Source organism: Schistocerca americana, chromosome 9, assembly GCF_021461395.2.
Source record: "Schistocerca americana isolate TAMUIC-IGC-003095 chromosome 9, iqSchAmer2.1, whole genome shotgun sequence".
Taxonomy (NCBI): Eukaryota; Metazoa; Arthropoda; class Insecta; order Orthoptera; family Acrididae; genus Schistocerca; species Schistocerca americana.
This window is the reverse complement of record NC_060127.1, coordinates 102,168,145-102,179,947: the sequence shown is the minus strand read 5'-3', so window position 1 is coordinate 102,179,947 and position 11,803 is coordinate 102,168,145. Positions and strand designations below refer to the sequence as shown.

At 37.1% G+C, this 11,803-nt stretch overlaps 1 protein-coding gene across 4 annotated transcripts in view; it reads right to left on the bottom strand.

Moving 5' to 3' along the window:
* Nucleotides 1-9,807: 9,807 nt before the first annotated feature.
* Nucleotides 9,808-11,803, bottom strand: part of LOC124551028 — an 84,729-nt gene continuing 82,733 nt past the window's right edge. For all 4 annotated transcript variants that reach the window (XM_047125877.1, XM_047125880.1, XM_047125876.1 and 1 more), the window contains one exon: nt 9,808-10,099. The gene's annotated coding sequence lies outside the window, so the exon portion shown is untranslated. The remainder of the gene's footprint in view (nt 10,100-11,803) is intronic.

The following is an 11,803-nucleotide window of genomic DNA, read 5'->3' as shown; positions in this document are numbered from 1 at the left end:
AAATTACATTGAACAGACTTACAATAGATCAAAATCAATTCTCATACATAAATTCGTCCAGTGAGTAAATGGTTTTACTTAGAAGATACTGTTTAAGTTGAAAGTAGGTCGATCAGTAACTGACATTTGTATTGCCTGAGCGAGAGCATTAAATATTTTTATGCAAGAGTAGTGTACTCCTTTTTGCACCACACTTAGATTCTTTTGTTCAAGATCTAGATCATTTTTACTCTAGTGTCATAGTTATGATACATGCTGTTCATTTCAAAATGGGAATAGTTTTTACACAAGAAACACATGAGAGAGAAAATGTACTGAGATACTGTTGTGCGTATTCTCAGCTCTTGTAATTGAAACCGCACAGAATCCTAATGCTTGGGTAGCTCAGATGGCAGAGGACTTGGCTATGAAAGGCAAAGGTCCCAAGTTCAAGTCTCAGCCCAGCACACAGTTTTAACATGCCTGGAAGTTCCATTAGCATAATTGTCAACAAATTTACACTTCATTCTAGGTAATCCTTTACAGTATATAAACACTTTTCTAACAGATAAATTTTTAGGGTATTCCTGAAGGCATATGTTTCACTTTTGTCTTCGATCTCTTGTGTTAGTTTACTGCACAATTTAATTCCATTATATAGCACATTGTTTTGGGTCTTTTTGTTTTTTCTATTGAGATGTAAGTGGTGGTTGGATCTGGGTCCATGTTGGTGTAGAGATCTGTTTGTTGAGTGCTGATCAATGGATTTTTTAAATATGGATCACTGTTTTCAACATGTATTAACATGCAGCAGTCAAGTTTTCCATATATTCAAACAACTCAGTGCAATGAGTCTCTTGCTACTTTTTGTTGTAATTCATACAGCCCATTTTTGTAGCTTAAAGACTGATTGTCTGTTCTGCTCATTTGTACCCCAGACCATTCTGCTCATTTTTACCCCAGACCATTATTCCACAAATCATCACAGAATAAACATATGCAAAATATGTGTTCTGGTGCATGAGCTACTACGTTCAGAACTTATTACTCTTAAGTGCAAAGCATGATGAAGCTATTCGTTTCCCAAGGGCAGTAACATGCGCATTCCATTTTAGTTGTTACAAGCAAGCATAGAAATTTTGTTTGTGATACACAGTCTGAGTTCATCTTTCACTTTTAACGATTTATTTTTGGATACATATCAAGGAGAGTGTTGGGCAAAGCACACTTCCTTAGGAGACTCCAATACTAAGTATTCTGGGTCAGAAAGATGTTTTATGGCATGACTAGAGTTAGTTTGAGGGATCTCTACCTGTTGCACTCTTGTTTTTTAGGTATGTATGAAACCACTATTTGCTACACCTCTTATACATAGAGCCTCGAGGTTATTTAACAGAACTGTGCAGTCTACTGTATCAAAGGCTTTGCTGAAGTCAAGGAAGATGCCAGTTACATGATCTCCTTTACCTAGCGCTTCCGGAACAATATCTGTAAAATGAGATATAGCTGATTGTGTGCTTTTACCAAGCCTGAACCCAAACTGTTCTTTACACGGAAACTGTACTTTGTTAGGACATCATGAATCTAATTTTCATTATGGCTTCCATTACTTTTGAAAATAATGACAGTAAAGAGATGGGCCTATAATTTTCTATATTTTTGGGGTCCCCTTCCTTATGTAGGGACAGGACCTTTGCATGCTTTAGTGCCTCCGTGAAACAACATATGGTGAATGATTCATTTATGATTTGTGCTAAAGGGTCTTTGATACTGTCAATACAGTCCTTCAGCAAGCACACAGGTACTTCACCTATAGCTGCTGATGTTTTATTTTTTAGGTTCCGAACAACATTGTTTATTTTTTCTGAAGTGGTGGGTCACAGCGTCATTGTGTTTGGAACATAGTTCAGTGATTGTACCTGCTCTATTTTGTCAAATTTGCGCTGTAGCTTGGTGGCTATGTTGTTGAAATATTGGTTCGCAATTTTATTGTGGTACCATTGTGCTATAATTCTATGTTTACCTGTTTGGTCTTTTTTTCTGTGTGTCTCTTGTTTGATGACTTTCCAGGCTACTTTTGTTCTGTTTTCTGCATTTTTTATAATTTTATCATTCCCCCTCGACATTCTCTGAGCTACTGTTGAGGTTTACTAACGTAAGTGGTCTTAAAAAAACTAGTAACACAAACCTATGTAAAAGTGTAAAAGCATCAAATGTAAATTATTATGTCAAAATTGCTATTCTGTAATAAATTGTTATAATCCGGGCAAGACTTTGTGCTCACCATGTATATATGTGATTCACCATCTCTCATAGTGGTTATACTATAATGGCATGCTAGATTATATGAGCTTAGAGCTACATGTGTGATTTCAGATCCCCTACACCAATGTTCCGTTATGTAAACAGTGAGCTGTCAATAGTCTGTAGTTCCACTTCTTGTTGTTTCACTTTATTTCTTATGAGCTGGATATTCTGGTGGAAAACGTTTTTCTGGTCTTCATTCAAAACACTATCATGACTTGTTTTATGATTACATGCTTTGGTAACATTTGCTAGAATTTGTTGCTATTTCTGTAACAGTTTTCTTTATGAACCAAGCAATGCTATATTAAACTGAAGAAATCTTTGTACACAAAGGGGAATAGAGTGTCATTTGACTGATACTCAGTAAAAAACTGCTGAAGTTCAATTGATAATGACATAAGAAACTCATGTTTTCTGCAAAGAATTTGTCTTCTAAGTGATGTTTAATTTTTTCAAATTTTCTACTTTCAGTTGGTCTTTTTACATACGTCATTAACACACTTCTTCAAATGCAGAACAAGTTCAAGTGCTCTCTCCATAACTTCAATTTTTCCAACCTATCCTATAGAACAAAACATGAGAGGAAAACTTGGGAAACCCACTGAAATATAAGAGAGTTGTCCCCTTTGAAGGAAAATCCTTCATGAAGTACCAAATCACCCAAAGAAATTCATGAACATTCCAACCACTTTTATTATGAGCAGTTTTCAAACCTCCATTTACTATATGAAATGAGTAAATTCCACAATAAAATGTTTGTGGTTGATTATATTCTTCACTGATTAGAAATGCTTGCAAATCATGCAACATCTTCAAGTTCACATTTGCCCAGCCATTGAAATTTGCATTATATTCTTAGGTGACAAATTCAAAGCATTCTGACCCTCCAGGAAATTTTACTGTAAATCAGTAGATGCAGCACAATTCAAATATTTAGATGCTAAATATCTTCTAGATACAACTAATTTTGTTCATTTCAGAAATGAACCAACAAAGCCATCTGTCACTTTTAGACAAGTTTGTTTAAACTCTCATTATATAACACACAAAAGAATTAAGATGAGAATCTGGAAATGAGGGAGGGTCAAGTCCATGAGTAATTTATACTGACAACTTTACTTGTGTAACTTTTTTTTTTTTTTACTCATGCTGTCAGAACACAATTTGGAATGTGTCTGGTGTTTTCCTAGAACTTCTTACTGAAGAATGAGACATGGATTTATTTATAGCCCATACAATTTCAGATTTTACAATTCTACCTGTAACTAAAAATGTTCAAATGAGTTTGTTTTGGAACACTCTTCAACTGAAGTTCTAGAGGTTGTAGCAGCAGCAAATGATGGTAATTCATTACTGCCATTCAAATTCTGTTCAGAAGAAACTTGTGACTGTGCTACAGCAAAGGACATCCTGTTTTGTTGCCTTGAAAGTAGTGAATTAACCAATTCTGAATGCCTCTTTCCTCATTCATCTGTTTTTACACACAAAACGCCACTGAAACTAATGTCAAAGTCACATTTGCACAAAATATTTGACAGATATGAAGATATAGTCTGTGAGTAGCACTAAAACGGTGGGGGAAACATTTTGACTAGTGAGAGATCGATTTTACTCTGATCAACCTCTACACCCTTTAAATGAGATTAAAATTACAATAGTTTTATAGTAATTATTAAAAATCTTTAAGGAAATGTCTTTCCAAAAAAGATACGGATTAAAGAGATTTAAACGAAAGTGGGAGGGGACAGGATTAAGGAAACAGTTGTAAGTGATAATCCTCCAGCAACACACGAGTTGGCAGGATTTATCATCCACGGAACTACAATTTATATGTCATTTCCACTAGGTGTAGACACTACATGTAACTTAAGTACCTCAAAGAAGCAACATGTGCACCTGTCTGTCAGAGTTGTAAACCGCAGCAACAGAGGCTTCACTAACGTGGCTTGCACAGATGGACATGCTAGTCCCCTACACATAAGAAGGCCTTTAAGAGTCCTGGCAAATTTTTTATTAAATGGACTGCTGGATACATTTTTGGAGGTAGTTCTATCTTGCTACTCTCTTGTAGAACTGCACCTAACTGACACACAAAACGAAGTTCAAGACCATCCACTCAATTTCATTACCTTTTCATTACTTTCAGGACCACCTATTCATTTTCATCGCTTTTCCATGACTTTCGTGACCTGTAGACACCTTGTATCCCCACCCCGATTTTTAGCTCCAATAACAATTTTTCTTTTTAAATTGATGAGATTGTATCCCCTTTTCTACAACTACATACATACTCCACAGGCCACCATATGGTGCAGGGTACAGGGTATGTTATACCACAGTTAGCCACTCTGTCCTGTTCCACTCGCAAATGAAGGGATACAAAAATACTCATTTCTTTTATATCTTTTTCGTAGTCGTTATGGAATACATATGTTGGTGGCATTAGAATCATTTAACGCTCTTTGCAAATACCTAATTAGCATTTGGGGGTGGGGGTGGGTGGGGGGAGAGGGGGGGGGCGGAGAGAGAGAGAGAGAGAGAGAGAGAATCATCTTCCCTCCAAGGAATCCCATTTGAGCTTATGGAGCAATTCCGTAAAATAAAGTTGCTGATCGAATCTATCAATAACAAATCTAGCAGCATGTTTCCGAACTGCTTTGGTGGCTGTTTCAACCTGAGCTGGTGGGGATCCCAAACACTCAAGCATCACAGAATGGGTCACACGAGTGATCTACACTCTCCTAGAATCCAACCACTAAATTAAAGTATACCACCACCTTCCCTATAACTTACCTCACAAGCTTGTACCATTTCACATCACTTTGCACTGCTACTCCTGGAGATGTAATCGATTGAACAGTATTGAGCAACACAGAATTAACACCATATTCAAATATTACCATATTGTTATTCTTACTTACCTTCATTACCTTAAATTTTTCCACATTTAGAGCAAGATGTCATTCATCACACCAAAAAGAAATTCTACCCCAGTCATCCTATATACTCCTGCAGTTACCCCAAAGACAAGTTTTTTGTCAGTGAAAACTGGCAGTCTGTTGCTCACCTTACCTGTCAGATTGTTTATAAAGAACAAGAATGGTCCTATTGCACTCCTGTGGGGCTCTTGTGTGAATACATCTGTCTCTCATGAACACTCATCATCCAGGACTGCTTACTGGGTTCTATTACTCAAAAACCCTTTGAGCCACTCACATCTCTAAGAACATATTCCGTTTGCTCACACCTTCATCAACAGTCTGCAGCATAGCTCTGTGTCAATGACTTTCTGGAAATATAAGAAAATGGAATCTACCTGTTCACTTCATCCATGGTTTGGAAAAAAGACAAGTTCAGTTTTGCACTAGTGACCTTTCTAAATCGATGTTGACTTGTGGATGGAACATTTTTCCCTCTACAGGAAATTTAATATATTCAAACATAGAATATGGTTATAACAGAGGGAAACATTCCACGTAGGAAAAATATATCTAAAAACAAAGATGATGTGACTTACCAAATGAAAGTGCTGGCAGGTCGACAGACACACAAACAAACACAAACATACACACAAAATTCAAGCTTTCGCAACAAACTGTTGCCTCATCAGGAAAGAAAGAAGGAGAGGGAAATACGAAAGGATGTGGGTTTTAAGGGAGAGGGTAAGGAGTCATTCCAATCCTGGGAGCAGAAAGACTTACCTTAGGGGGAAAAAAGGACGGGTATACACTCGCGCACACACACACATATCCATCCACAGATATACAGACACAAGCAGACATATTGGTCTTTAAATATGTCTGCTTGTGTCTGTATATGTGTGGATGGATATGTGTGTGTGTGCGGGTGTATACCCGTCCTTTTTTCCCCCTAAGGTAAGTCTTTCCGCTCCCGGGATTGGAATGACTCCTTACCCTCTCCCTTAAAACCCACATCCTTTCGTCTTTCCCTCTCCTTCCTTCTTTCCTGATGAGGCAACAGTTTGTTGCGAAAGCTTGAATTTTGTGTGTATGTTTGTGTTTGTTTGTGTGTCTGTCGACCTGCCAGCACTTTCATTTGGTAAGTCACATCGTCTTTGTTTTTAGATATACAAACATAGAATATGATCAACAATTCTGCAACAAACCGTGTTAGGGATATTGGTCTGTAATTTTGTAAATTCATTCTCTTACCAGTCTTTTCCACTTATAAGGGCAATGTACCTGCATAGGTGAGATGGGATAGTATTACTCATCCCACTCTTATTCTTTCTTGGTGGCAATCTTAGGCTGCCTTCACAGTGGTACCGACAACGGTCGTCAGATGCTGTCGCCAGAGGTCAGCTGATAACATCAGCCTACATCTTAGTGACAGTGCTTCCGGTATCCATTGTCAGTTTTTCGGGGGTCCATGTTTAGGTTAGGATTGAATCTATTCTATGTATGAAGTAGGTTTGGTTTTAACCTTCACGGGTAAGGTGAGTACAACTACTAATCTGTGCTTGGAGATGAGTGCTACAATGATGCTTTTGCTATCAGAAAGGTGCCAAATGCATGTGAATGAGCTATATCTGTCTTGAAAAGAACATGTAAAGTACTGTACACACTGTCTCAGCTACTGGAACTACCAGACAAGTTTCACGAATATAAGAGATGAAAGTAGAAATTTTCTGTTACATAAGATGATTTGTAGTGACCTTGAAAAAAAGATTACAAACTATATTTTGCTGCATTTATTTGAAGTTGTGCAGATACATATATAAATTAACCTTCATAGACTGTCATTCAGCATACATATGAAACACAAACGGAGTTTAGAACAAAAACCTCTGAACCCCCAAAGCACTGAAAAGAGTACAAATGTACATGACATCTGCAAACCATTTCATGTGATACGATTGATATCTTACTGGCATATAAACACCAGTAAGCAGTAATAATAATTTGTAGGCAGTTAATGTCCACTTTACACAAAAAAGAGAAAAGATCCACCACAGTAGCTTGAAGCATGAGACATCATCCTTCTCACTTTAACAACTTTTCTGAGGTTCTAATTTATACCTAAAGTTTTCAATACAGATTTTACCTACTTGTGGTTTGCAAAAAACCTGCGATTTTCATCCACAGGATTCCAAATGATATCCCAATTATATTTTTTACCCTCAGGATGCCAACAAACTCCTCCTTTGACTAAAATTATCGATTTCTCATACTCCATTTTCGTGTTGTGTTGGCAAATATGACTGAAGAAAACAAATTTATTTGAATTTCACTGTTTTTTTATCCCAAGTTTGTATGTATGGTGAAGACATCAGCTACATTGAGGGTTGAAGGAGAAGGATAGATGAGGTTTAGAAAAAGAGGTAGAGTTGTCCCAGAACCCTGAGTCAGGGGCAACTTACCAGACTGGATGAGAAGGAAAGACTGAATGTTGGGGACTGCACTGGACAAGTGGTAACGCCATCACTTCCTAAAATCATGCCCTGAAATGAAGTCGTTCTGTCTGAGATTTTGCCCACCACACCTAGAACAGCTTGTCATCACCCTTCAAAATCTCCGCAAATACTTGTCAGACCTCATGCTCCTTCTGCACTACTCTCCTTACCCTATTATGGCTTCTGCCCCTGTAACCGGCTTTTCCACAAGACCTGCCCTATGCACCCTCCTACCACCACTTCTGCAGCCCTGTAACTGGCAAAACACATACCAACAAAGGGAGATCACACCTGTGAAACGACATGTCATATACCAGCTGTTATGTAAACACTGTTCGGCATTTTACATCGACATGACTACTTCCAAATTATCAGTCAGGATGAACGGGCATAGGAAGAGGGTTTATACTGGCAACACACAATGTCTTGTTGTACAGAATATTCTAAAATACGACAGCTGTGATCCCAGTGCTTATTTTATCACACACATCATCTGGATTCTTCCCTCAGGCACCAGTTTCTCAGAACTCCACATGTGGGAACTTGCACTACAATATGGCGATGGTTGTTGCCACCCACATGGCCATAATTTACATCAATTTCTTCCATCTCAGCATTTCTTCACTTTCTTCACTCCTTTTCAGTTTTCTACTGACCTGTCTTCTTTTTTGCCAATCAGTCTTTCCCCCTCATCCCTTCCGGTAAGTCTCCCCCGCCCCAGGGCTCTGAGTGACTTTTCCAAACACTACTACTTTTCCTGAAACTCACCAGTCCTTTTCCCCTCTTCCTTCTCCTTCAACCCCTCTGAAAGAACAAAGAGCCACTTGGCTCCAAATACTTGTATATGTAATACCTTTTTTTTACACAAGTATTCTCCTGCCGCCGATTGATGAGTAGATTACATTACATCCAGTTACATTAGAAGTAAGCAGTAGTTAGTTTAAGTTTTATATTGGGCTGTAAAGAATAGACTGGAAAGAGAAATTTCACTGAAAGGTACAGATTCAAGTCCGAGTCTTGGTTTAGCATAAAATTTAAATATGTCATCAATGTTCCAAATATTAAATACATTAACGCTGTTGATAAAATACCAATACATCAATTCCCCCCTCCCCCCCCCCCAAAGATATATACTGGTACCAACATCAGCGATATTTGTCACCTGATATATCAATATTAAAATGGCAATATCGAGTGCCGATATTATTATGTAATATTTTTTATCACAATTTTCAGTAAATATTTGAAATTGTTCTTTTGAAATTATTGTAGAACATAATTTTACTTTCACTGTGTGAAGGAGTCTTACTACTTTTTGGGCTCATCATGTCCAATCTCTCTCTTTGAATGTGTGAAGCAAGTATAGACGGCACAAAAGGAGATTCCACTGGAGGTGGCGATGGGAATGGAGTAACAAAATTTCTGATTTGAAGAAATAGTACACCAGTTGTGTTAAAAAACAATTTTTAATGCAACTAGTGTGCTATTTCTTCACATTGGCATTCTTCAAAGACAGTTGTTGAAAATCTGAATGACAGGATTGGTCTTTGCAGTTGACAGGGATGGGCGAGGAGAAATCCTGACGTAATTGGCGCTCAGCACTACCAACAGAAAATGCAACATTTAGCTTCACCACGCAATTTTGAAACTACAACTGCTAGGTCCAATTCTTACTCTGAGGCAGATAGGCAAGCCGCTAGCTTGTTGATGTGTAGAATATCTAGTAATAAATCAATACTTAAATATATAGTTCTAAAACCATAGATACATTTACCATGTGCAGCCAACTTTTTATAGGCCAGTATGTCAACATTTTTTTCTATTGATATATCAATACTTTTTTCAATATATCAAGAGCAGATACTGATATATTTTTTAAAATATTGATATATGGAATTTTCGATATTTTTAAAAATATCAACAGTCCCAAAATACATCACAATAACGTACTGATATCATTTGCACTTGATTTATCAGTCTATCCCCTACCACCAGTCACAAGCTTATAAAACATTTTGTGATACACAGGATAGCTGTCTTCATTTCTGGGTAGTGAACGAGTAATTTGTAACATATGAACACTAAAATAAGTAACACTGCTCTAAAAATATTGTGTTCCTATCATATTTTTAATATACTTTTTTTGACCAACTACAGCACTTTTACTCTCTACAGGAAATTATCTCATTTTCCATAGCAGCAAAAAAGCATATTCACCATTAAAACATAAAAATGAAATTACAGTTCAAATGCCAATCATACACAATAAGCAAGCAATACAAAATTAGAACCAAGTGTATATGTAAAGCTGGCACTAAGATTCATCCTCATTTTTCTAGCATTTTTGAAATAATTTTTTGGTATGATGTAATGATTCTTTTATGTTGCATGCATTCCAGCCTGAAACAGAAACACAGGAAAAATGTGGAGTTATTACATCCAAATCTTAGCAATATTTGTGTATTTATTTTGTAAATAAGAATAAATATTATGTGCCTTTTGCAACTGAATGTTTGCTGCAAAAGAAATACAATACTTACCCTTACCTTGAGTAACACCTAAAACTGTAATCATATCACTCAACTACAATTAATCTTACAAACTACATTAACATTGATGTGATTCTTGAGTTTCTCCCAGCGTATTTGATAATCAAAATATCCACGGGTATGCTGCCGGTCTATAGTGTCCAACGGGCACAATATTTCGGCGATCATACATGTCGCCATCATCAGGTGAACTGACGGACTGAGCTCCTGTGAACGTGCCGGCACGGAGATCCGTACGCTATGGCTGCTCGGAGGGAACTGGGTTCGGTTAGCCAAAGGCTAACGAAAATATGTTGTGATGTTTGGTGCACTGGTATTTAATTTTTGTTTTCTGTCCTAAAAAAAAGTTAAGGCCATTTTCAATATCAATAACACCTTCATCTGACAAAAATTTTCTTGCCCAATGCAATATTCGTTCAGACCAGGGGCCAAAAACTCATAAAGGTGGGGGTGGGGAAATCTAAAGGAAAAGGTAGCTGAAAATTGGGTGTATATGCAGACAAGGCGGGAAAAGAAAACGGATTTTTTCTAGTTAAAAATTTTTTTTCCTGGGTGAAAATACACTTTTTCTGCAGTGAAAATGCATTTTTCCGGTAATGAAAGTCATGAAACATCATGCACTATTTTCCTACACCTCTATTACATTAATAATTCATATAGATTAATTACAATTCAAAGACACACAAATCATGGTCTATCAACAGTTTTCTAATTTATACATCAACACACAATCTCCTACCTATCAGTACAATTGCACATACAATAGTTCGCATGTTACTTATTGGCACCAATTACTACTAAGCCGTAATAACAGCTGCCAGAAAGAATTAATAACTTCGAAATTCGTGTGCTTTTTACCAAACTCTTGTTGTGGCTGAAGTAAGTATCAAAGTTCTATTAAAGTGTATCTTGAAGAGACCTCTATGTTTCTTTGTCTTCACAGCATCATGGATACTGCGGCTCGTAAGCTGGTTGACTGCTTAGTTTTGGAGCAGTTGTAAGCCGCAAGGAACTCTCCAAAATCTAGTGATGAGTCCAGTCAGCATTAACTAGCATGAAATCCAAAGGAAACAAGCTACACATACTTGTAAGCTCAGATAAATCTGCTGAGGACTTTCTTACAAGAATTTCCCTTTTGAAAATGATAAGTTGAAAGAAATGCTGTCACTGATTGCCAATGTCTGTAATGCTTTAAAATACTATTTTGGAATAATACAGATTAAAATAAACCTTTACTGGGAGGGGGGGGCTACATCTCAAAGCAAATTTTGATTTCGTTTCCATATCATCATCATCATCATCATCATCATCATCATCATCATCACTATTATTTCTTTCTTTTCTCAGACGTTATGTCTGGTCAAAAATGGAAAGTGACATGGACCTTGATCATGCATGACTTCCTTTTAACTGTACGGTATATGTTATATTGCATTTAGGAACTTTCGGGTAATTGAACATGTATCAATAATTACGGATTTCTGTAGTTGAATATATAAGTTTGGATGTAGCTGTATTGCATTGATGTACTGGTGGATATTGTGTGGTATGACTC